The 8706-nt window shown below is 48.0% G+C and overlaps 3 non-coding genes across 3 annotated transcripts in view; all 3 read right to left on the reverse strand.

The window, feature by feature from the left end:
- Positions 1–114, reverse strand: part of LOC126878002 (large subunit ribosomal RNA) — a 4079-nt gene extending 3965 nt beyond the window's left edge. Inside the window, exon 1 of the ribosomal RNA XR_007695514.1 lies at positions 1–114. This exon is cut by the window's left edge and continues 3965 nt beyond it. This is a non-coding gene — a ribosomal RNA (large subunit ribosomal RNA).
- A 1938-nt stretch (positions 115–2052) lies between these two features.
- Positions 2053–2207, reverse strand: LOC126878000 (5.8S ribosomal RNA). Its single transcript, XR_007695512.1, has one exon. It is a non-coding gene; the product is annotated as a 5.8S ribosomal RNA (ribosomal RNA).
- Positions 2208–5566: 3359 nt separating this feature from the next.
- On the reverse strand, positions 5567–7489 carry LOC126878001 (small subunit ribosomal RNA). The gene has a single exon (XR_007695513.1). It is a non-coding gene; the product is annotated as a small subunit ribosomal RNA (ribosomal RNA).
- Between the last annotated feature and the right edge of the window lie 1217 nt (positions 7490–8706).

The following is an 8706-nucleotide window of genomic DNA, read 5'->3' on the forward strand; positions in this document are numbered from 1 at the left end:
TGCTGGGCTAATTCCTGTTCGCTCGCCGCTACTAAGGAAATCCTTGTTAGTTTCTTTTCCTCCGCTTAGTAATATGCTTAAATTCAGCGGGTGATCTCGCCTACTCTGAGGTCGCTTCAACGTCACGACGCGAAACGAAAATTCGTTCGTGTCGTGTTTTGCGTAGACTCGTAGAAAACGAAAGCTCGGAAAGATTCGGTGCGAGAGAAGGTGGTGTGTGTGTGTGTATTTCTCTGTGCGAAAATCGCCTCAAAGAGAAAAAAAATTCGAATAGAAGGAGAACACTCTCTATTCGATATACAATATATATGTATGTATGTATGTACGAGCGTTTTATGCATCTCGCCAAAGTGCCAAACTTCGTTCGTCGTATCATGTTCGAGCTAAGACTCACGCAAGACATCCGTGTAACGATCGTCCGGTTTTTAACGTCCGTCCTCTTTTTCTCCTACAGCCGTTTCTCTTCTCTCGACGATTCCAGCGGTTCCCGGTACGGGAACTCACGCAAGTGAAAAAGCGAGCGAGACGTACCGTCGGGTGGGTGTGTGTGTTCGGGGACTGGACGACCGGCGCGACGTTAGGATGCGCGGTCCAGCGATAGACGACGAAGAGGCATGGGATGACCAACACTCTCTTTTCTCTATTCTCGAAGCGTCGAATTGCCATAAAAAAAAAATCACACGCGCGCACGACATAGTCGTACGCGCGTGTATACCTCGTCTCTCTCAAAGTTTTTTTCTCGAGCCTCGCCAAAGGGGATCGTCTTCTTCCTCGTCTACGATCTCTCCGACGACGACGACCGTACGAACAACTTCGTAACGGACTCACATGCGCATCTTCCTCGGGTACAGAAACGCTGCGGAAAACACCTCGAGCTTGTAGTTACAGCAGCACCCGTGTATAGCCGATCTTAGACACACGCTAGTTCGCACACGCGTTACATATATAATATGTAAGATTTCCGACGAACGTGGCTTTTCGGGAGCCAGGCGCGCGGGCAGAGAGATACACGACGACGGGGAAAATTCGTCCCGATACGAGTACGTGTACTCTCCGATCTCCGCGCGACGCTGGGGATCATACCTCCCTAAGTCGTCAGAGCGCTCGAAGAAATCTCGCGTGTGCGTTCCCGGATCTACGGCTGATACTTTCGGGGCTTGTAAAAAAGCACAGAGCGTGTAAAACGCAACGACGACCCATCGATGCGACGGTCCTCGTTGTTGTCAGTCGCTTTCGCGAAGAGACGGATGTGGGCATTCGATCCCTGGGGCTGTACGAGAGTCTTAAGAAAAGACGGTAGATTATGGCAAAGTTTCGCACGCCATCGAGTTTAGGTTTTTTTTTTGGTTCTCTCTTCTCTCCTCTCTCGACCGAGTTCCCATATTTGCTTTCTCTCTCAGTCTCGCCAAATATAATATTCTTTTAAGACGACGTCGGGGGCGCGGACCTTCGTGCGTCGAACACCGGCAAACGTAGCATATATCGCCTGATATGAAAAAAAAATCGGTCACGAGGAGAACACTACGAGTATATACGTTCGATAACCGATACACGAAGCGGTGCATAAGCGGGCGGTCGCCCTCGTAAGGACGACTCACGACGCCGCGAGCACTCACGCAGGTCCGTGACCGGTTCTCTCCGCTCTTATTCGTATCCCTTCGTATACCTTCGTCCGACTCTGAAACGTTCTCTTATAATTTTTAAGAAGAACGACGGCGGGTTGTCAAGGCAAGAAGGGACAGAGAGAGACAGAGGTAGAGTTTCGTAGTCTCCCGTGAACACGATAGATTATATATCGAGCATGCGTACGACTTGCACGGTCTCTGCACGACCGCGACGAACGCCGACGAGCGTCCAACAATCGCTCGTACGTCGCGTATGTTCTCTCCGTCCGCTCTTATTCGTATCCTCGTTCTTGTACCTTCGTCCGACTCTGAAACGTTCTCTTATATAAAGAAGAACGACGGCGGGTTGTTAAGGCAAGAAGGGACAGAGAGAGACAGATACGGAGAGTAACGATACGCAACGCAAGCAGTCTTAGGTTTACGTGAGCAACCCTCAGCCAGGCGTGGTCCAGGAATTGTATCCGTGGACCGCAATGTGCGTTCGAAATGTCGATGTTCATGTGTCCTGCAGTTCACACGTTGACGCGCAATTAGCTGCGTTCTTCATCGACCCACGAGCCAAGTGATCCACCGTTCAGGGTAATCTTTTATAAATTTACAACAGTTCAATACTCAAATGTACTCTTCTCGGTTCTAGCGAAGCCGAGTTCCGTCACGTTCGACCAACGGGAATCGAACGCGCAGAAGTCGCCATAGGATTGACGACACAAAAACGTTCGAAAAAAAAAGAAAACGACGAACGCGCGAAGATACGCGCGTTCGCCGGCCGGGCGTAAAGTACATTATGATATATAACAACCATCGAGATCGAAGCTCCGTTCGTCAGGAAACGACGGGGATATATACACCCGATTCTGAATCCTCTGTACAGCACACGATCTCGCGAACGAGTAAGCACGGTGGCTAGCCCATGTTATATATGTGTTTGATTCTACTCTCTCGTCCAATTATTCAAGAAACAGCGCGCGTGCATCTCTCCATCGTTCGGGTGATAGTAAAGATTCGATGGGATTCGCGCGGCCGTCCGCCTCGAGCGGTCTTTCGTCCCAATATCCAGAAGCAGAGTTTGAAAAACTCTAGCGACGGCACGGGTGTCCGACTCACGACATCGAGGTTTCGAAGCCGGCGATCCCCTCCGAACGGATGGCGACCACGCGACCGACTGAAAGCATGAAAAATCGACGAAAGATAGAACACATCTCCGTTCGGGTGGTGTTTTTTTTTTTAAAAAAAAAAAAAACAAAAATTCGATGGGACTCGCAGCCATCGTCCTCGCGCGGTCTTTCGTCCCGATATCCAGAAGCAGAGTTTGAAAAACTCTAGCGACGGCACGGGTGTCCGACTCACGACAACGAGGATAGACAGCCGGTCCCCTCCGAACGGGTTATGCGACGATAAACTCGATGAAACTTTAGTCTCGTTCAGGTAGTGTGTGTCTTGTAAATCAAAAATTCGATGGGACTCGCATCCATCGTCCTCGCGCGGTCTTTCGTCCCAACATCCAGAAGCAGAGTTTGAAAAACTCTAGCGACGGCACGGGTGTCCGACTCACGACAACGAGGATAGACAGCCGGTCCCCTCTGAACGGTATATTATATATGAGATGATAGACGACAAACTGGATGAAACTTTAAGTCTCGTTCAGGTAGTGTGTAAATCAAAAATTCGATGGGACTCGCATCCGTCGTCCTCGCGCGGTCTTTCGTCCCGATATCCAGAAGCAGAGTTTGAAAAACTCTAGCGACGGCACGGGTCTCCGACTCACGACAACGAGGAAAGACAGCCGGTCCCCTCTGAACGGTATATTATATGAAACTTTAAGTCTCGTTCAGGTAGTGTTTAAATAAAAAATTCGATGGGACTCGCATCCGTCGTCCTCGCGCGGTCTTTCGTCCCGATATCCAGAAGCAGAGTTTGAAAAACTCTAGCGACGGCACGGGTGTCCGACTCACGACAACGAGGAAAGACAGCCGGTCCCCTCTGAACGGTATATTATATGAAACTTTAAGTCTCGTTCAGGTAGTGTTTAAATAAAAAATTCGATGGGACTCGCATCCGTCGTCCTCGCGCGGTCTTTCGTCCCGATATCCAGAAGCAGAGTTTGAAAAACTCTAGCGACGGCACGGGTGTCCGACTCACGACAACGAGGAAAGACAGCCGGTCCCCTCTGAACGGTATATTATATGAAACTTTAAGTCTCGTTCAGGTAGTGTGTAAGTCAAAAATTCGATGGGACTCGCATCCGTCGTCCTCGCGCGGTCTTTCGTCCCGATATCCAGAAGCAGAGTTTGAAAAACTCTAGCGACGGCACGGGTGTCCGACTCACGACAACGAGGATAGACAGCCGGTCCCCTCTGAACGGTATATAATATGAAACTTTAAGTCTCGTTCAGGTAGTGTGTAAGTCAAAAATTCGATGGGACTCGCATCCGTCGTCCTCGCGCGGTCTTTCGTCCCGATATCCAGAAGCAGAGTTTGAAAAACTCTAGCGACGGCACGGGTGTCCGACTCACGACAACGAGGATAGACAGCCGGTCCCCTCTGAACGGTATATAATATACATTATGCGACGGTAGACGATCAACTAGACGAAACTTTAGTCTCGTTCAGGTGGTGTAAAAAAAATTCGATGGGATACGCACGCACGGCTGTCGTCGTCCTCGAGCGGTCTTTCGTCCCAATATCCAGAAGCAGAGTTTGAAAAACTCTAGCGACGGCACGGGTGTCCGACTCACGACATCGAGGCTTCGAAGCCGGCGGCGTTCCCCTCTGAACGAACTTCGGCTAGACTAGTTACGAATCGTTGCTACACATCGTCTTCATCGTCGTCGTCGTCGACATCGACATCATCATCATATCATCATCATCATCATCATCATCATCGGTCATCGTCGCATAGCGGGCCAACATCCACGCGATGCGTCTTCGTTCTAGGTTACCCGATCCACGAGTATGTTACACGTGGTTTCGTTATTTCGAACGAAACGACATACGAAGAGCACACGCCCTTTGGGTAGGAAGCACGTTTCGAGAACGACGAGAGTTTCGATGAAAGAGACGAGAGAAGTCGACGCAGAAGGTATCCATGGATCTTCGAAGAGAACCTTCGAAGATGTATATCGGTATCCTTTCGCTCTGCGCGACTCGCTACAAGTTCTTTCGCTCTCGTCGACTCGTTCTAGACGCTTCGTTCGATCCCAAAGAGGAGTCTTCGATATGTCCCGTTGCTAGGAGGAGAACAAACGCAACACAGACCACGAAACATAGAAGAGAATAGGCGAGCATGATCACTCCGACACGAGGCACTTTAGAGATTTTCTTATTAGTTTGCATGGACTTTTATATTTCGTTTGTACGGTTTCCACGATGCAAATACGAAATACGAGATCGTGACGGCGGGTCTTTCTGTGTACGGCCTCTCGCAGGCGCCACGACTGCATTTCTCTTTACACCTGGTTTCCATCGTAATTTTTTCGTTTGATATCGAGCCTTAACTTTTGTTGGCTCTTTCGAAGCTAGAGTTCCCTTTTATTAGAATTTCATATATATATATATATATTATATGTTATATGTTTTATTCGGAGACGGCGGGTCTTTCTGTTTACGACCTCACGCAGGCGCCTCGAATAAGTTTCATTCGCATTTCGTTTTTATACTTGTATATATATATCTCTTCATCCCGATGATCGAGAGAGAGTGCCACCTTCTCTTCGTATAATTCCGTAGCTGGAGGGTCGTCTCCTCCTTAAGAATATTTCTATTCGTGCCAACGGAGGTTGCCAAGCTCCCTGGCGTTTTCGTTTGTTAAAGTATATAGCTTGTTAATACGTCGTATATACTTTCGTCGATACAGGAGGAGTACGGCTCCTTACCGACCATTGTGATATATATTTCATAGTTTTTATATGTGTTCAAGTCAAATTCTTTTGGTATCGTATCGTTAATGATCCTTCCGCAGGTTCACCTACGGAAACCTTGTTACGACTTTTACTTCCTCTAAATGATCAAGTTTGGTCATCTTCCCGGTAACATCGGCAATGCTTATCACATTGGCCGCGCACCAGTCCGAAGACCTCACTAAATCATTCAATCGGTAGTAGCGACGGGCGGTGTGTACAAAGGGCAGGGACGTAATCAACGCGAGCTTATGACTCGCGCTTACTGGGAATTCCTCGTTCATGGGGAATAATTGCAAGCCCCAATCCCTAGCACGAAGGAGGTTCAGCGGGTTACCCGGGCCTTTCGGCCAGGGAAAACACGCTGATTCCTTCAGTGTAGCGCGCGTGCGGCCCAGAACATCTAAGGGCATCACAGACCTGTTATTGCTCAATCTCGTGCGGCTAGAAGCCGCCTGTTCCTCTAAGAAGATTTGTTTGTACGTTGGTAGTAAAAACCCACCGACCGAAGCCGGGGGCCTTCGAGATACCATAAGTTACGTCTATTTAGCAGGCTAGAGTCTCGTTCGTTATCGGAATTAACCAGACAAATCGCTCCACCAACTAAGAACGGCCATGCACCACCACCCACCGAATCAAGAAAGAGCTATCAATCTGTCAATCCTTCCGGTGTCCGGGCCTGGTGAGGTTTCCCGTGTTGAGTCAAATTAAGCCGCAGGCTCCACTCCTGGTGGTGCCCTTCCGTCAATTCCTTTAAGTTTCAGCTTTGCAACCATACTTCCCCCGGAACCCAAAAGCTTTGGTTTCCCGGAAGCTGCCCGCCGAGTCATCGGAGGAACTTCGGCGGATCGCTGGCTGGCATCGTTTATGGTTAGAACTAGGGCGGTATCTGATCGCCTTCGAACCTCTAACTTTCGTTCTTGATTAATGAAAACATTTTTGGCAAATGCTTTCGCTTCTGTCCGTCTTGCGACGATCCAAGAATTTCACCTCTAACGTCGCAATACGAATGCCCCCATCTGTCCCTATTAATCATTACCTCGGGGCTCCGAAAACCAACAAAATAGAACCGAGGTCCTATTCCATTATTCCATGCACACAGTATTCAGGCGAAGGTAGCCTGCTTTAAGCACTCTAATTTGTTCAAAGTAAACGTATCGGCCCACCTCGACACTCAGTGAAGAGCACCGCGATGGGATATTAGTTGGACCGCCCGCGAGGAGCTAAGCCCACCGATAGGACGTACCACATAATGCCAGTTAAACACCGCGAGCGGTGAACCGACACTGTGACACACAGATTCAACTACGAGCTTTTTAACCGCAACAACTTTAATATACGCTATTGGAGCTGGAATTACCGCGGCTGCTGGCACCAGACTTGCCCTCCAATTGGTCCTCGTTAAAGGATTTAAAGTGTACTCATTCCGATTACGGGGCCTCGGATGAGTCCCGTATCGTTATTTTTCGTCACTACCTCCCCGTGCCGGGAGTGGGTAATTTGCGCGCCTGCTGCCTTCCTTGGATGTGGTAGCTGTTTCTCAGGCTCCCTCTCCGGAATCGAACCCTGATTCCCCGTTACCCGTTACAACCATGGTAGGCGCAGAACCTACCATCGACAGTTGATAAGGCAGACATTTGAAAGATGCGTCGCCGGTGCTAGATGACCATGCGATCAGCACAAAGTTATTCAGAGTCACCAAAACAAACGATGGACGGACAGACGAGCCATCCGCCACCGATTGGTTTTGATCTAATAAAAGCATTCCTACCATCTCTGGTCGGAATCTGTTTGCATGTATTAGCTCTAGAATTACCACAGTTATCCAAGTAAATGTAGGTATGATCTAAGAAACCATAACTGATTTAATGAGCCATTCGCGGTTTCACCTTAATGCGGCATGTACTGAGACATGCATGGCTTAATCTTTGAGACAAGCATATGACTACTGGCAGGATCAACCAGGGATCTTATTCGTATAACAATTCTTATAAATTTCGTTTAAGTTCTCTTCGTGTCGTAGGTGGGACGTAAGCACCGTACGACGAGACTTTTCGTTCTTAAGATAGATATATCTATAAAATATATCTCCTAGCGACGTTCGAGATACACCCATAGTTCAGTAATAATCTTCGAACGCCGCTCGCAGCCACTTTGTAATTCTCAACTCCACCTCCTCTCTTCTCTCTCTCTCTCTCTCTCATAGTCTTATATAAAATGTTTAGAATCGTACTTCTAAAGGAACATTTCCATAATGCTGTCTTCGTGTAAAAAGACTTATTAGAATATCTTAGCGGTAAAGCACGTATACGCACCTCACGCTGAACGAACAAGCGCGTATCCCAGTGCGTCGCGCTGGACATACCGTAAGAATATTCTTTCAATCGGTAGAACATTTTCGGCAGAAGACATACTACGCAAAGATAGTACGCTCCTACCGCCTCATCGGATACTTCTGCGAAAGCAGAAGTTTTTATAGAAAGCAGACGGTTATACTCTTTTGAATGAATCGATGCTCAGTTAGTACAAGCACACACGCATCTAACAATTTTTGTTAGAATACGTACACACAGGTCACCAGCTTCCCGACTCAGGGGAACCTTGCCACGATATTTGGTCATTACGTCCAGGACAGCGACCCGCGGCGCAGCAGTGTAGAGAAAAAACCAGAACGAGAACGGAGGAACAGTCGAGAAATAGCGTAAAATACACTAAGACTCGAGGAGCGGTGACTGAATTCTCAACCGAGGCCGTAGAATAGCCACGCGCTCAACGCTGTTCCGACCGAACCGTCCGGCTCGACGTCTCTCTTATAGATACGAAAGCGCCAGCCGGAAGGCCGGCGCCGGCCGGGCTAGCGGCCGCGCGCTTACGGTGCAAAACCTCCGTAGCAACGTACCGTTCGGAAGGGACGCTGGAACTTAGTCTCGCGAACGCTCGATCACTACTATACAAAGCCAATATCCAACCATCGAAATACATTACCAGACGTTTTATTAACATAATAGAAATGCATTTTTACCAAAAAATTAATTTTTTTTTTCACCGAAAAATTGCATCAGTAAACATACTCTTTTATCGAATACGGACAAAAAATAAGTTTATAATCAATTACAATACGTTAAAATAAGTAGAAATATGCAAAAAAATATATACCTTGTAACGTTAATTAACGAAAAAATTAG

This window comes from Bombus huntii, unplaced genomic scaffold (assembly GCF_024542735.1).
Source record: "Bombus huntii isolate Logan2020A unplaced genomic scaffold, iyBomHunt1.1 ctg00000322.1, whole genome shotgun sequence".
Classification (NCBI taxonomy): domain Eukaryota; kingdom Metazoa; phylum Arthropoda; class Insecta; order Hymenoptera; family Apidae; genus Bombus; species Bombus huntii.